At 61.7% G+C, this 1,264-nt stretch overlaps 1 protein-coding gene across 1 annotated transcript in view; it reads right to left on the bottom strand.

The window, feature by feature from the left end:
* LOC104395842 (zinc finger protein 271-like) overlaps positions 1-1,264 on the bottom strand; it is a gene marked incomplete at its 3' end in the record, with an annotated part of 5,161 nt that overhangs the window by 3,337 nt on the left and 560 nt on the right. The window lies entirely within an intron of this gene.

Raw genomic sequence — 1,264 nt, 5'->3', positions numbered from 1 at the left:
ACTCCCTGCCATGGGCAGGGACACCTCCCACCAGCCCAGGCTGCTCCAAGCCGCATCCAACCTGCCCTTCAACACTGCCAGGGGTGGGGCAGCCACAGCTTCCCTGGGCAACCTGGGCCAGGCTCTCACCACCCTGACAGGGAGGAGTTCCCACCTAAGGTCTCATCTTAGTCTCCCATCTTCTAGTTTTAAGACATCCCTCCCTCATCCCACCCCTCCCTGCCCTTGTCCCAAGTCCCTCCCCAGCTTTCCTGGAGCCCCTTCAGGCACTGGAAGGTGCTCTCAGGTCTCCCTGGAGCCTTCTCTTCTCCAGGCTGAACACCCCAGCTCTCCCAGCCTGTCCCATTCTCCAGGCTGAACACCCCAGCTCTCCCAGCCTGTCCCAGAGCTGCTCCAGCCCTCCCAGCGTCTCCCAGCCTGTCCCAGAGCTGCTCCAGCCCTCCCAGCATCTCCGGGGCCTCCTCTGGACTCGCTCCAATATCTGTGTCCTTCTTCAGCAGAAGCTGTCGGGGATGGGGACGTGATGGCAGAAGGTTTGGGGACCACCACACAGTTTGGGGGACACAGTTGGGTGTCCTGCAGAGGAACCCAACCACCCCTTTGTGAGGGACATGGGGACAAGGAGGGGCCAAGGGGACACACACCTGGAGGGGACACGGGGGAGGAGATCCCTCTATATGGCCATGGTGGCCCTGGGGACACCAAGACCCTCCTGGGCCTCCTTGGGGACATTTGACTTCCCCATGGGGACACTGAAGCAGGACATGGAAGGGACACAGAGGTGGTGACATATGGGGACACTGAGGGGACACCAGAGAGGTGACATGTAGGCAGATGGAGAGGGCATGGGAGGGGACACGGGGACACAGGAGGGGACAAGGACATGAGAAGGAACAAGGGTGGGGACAGGAGGCAAAAGAGAGAGGGGGGACACGTGTTGGGGACAGAGCCACACAGAAACTGGACTGCAGCAGTGATGTGTTGATGCTACTGGTCCTGATGAAGCCACTTGTACCCAACAAAGCCACTTGTCCCCAATGAAGCCATTGGTCCCCAACAAAGCCACTTGACCCCAACAAAGCCACTGTCCCCTACTGCTGTCCCCGCGACAGCAGCCCCGGGATGGCAGCGGTGGCAGTGTGACACTGTTGAGCCACCCTGGTGGCTGCGGTGGCATTGGGGACACCGGGGATGGCCAACAGCCCCCGGGCCACCCGCAGTGTCCCTAGGAGGTGGCCCTTGGCCAGGCGGCCACTGGCTTCCC

The sequence above is a fragment of the Chaetura pelagica genome, unplaced genomic scaffold (assembly GCF_000747805.2).
Source record: "Chaetura pelagica isolate M959 unplaced genomic scaffold, ChaPel_1.0 scaffold721, whole genome shotgun sequence".
Lineage (NCBI taxonomy): Eukaryota > Metazoa > Chordata > Aves > Apodiformes > Apodidae > Chaetura > Chaetura pelagica.
Note: the sequence above shows the minus strand (reverse complement) of the source record. Positions and strands in the feature narration are given on the sequence as shown.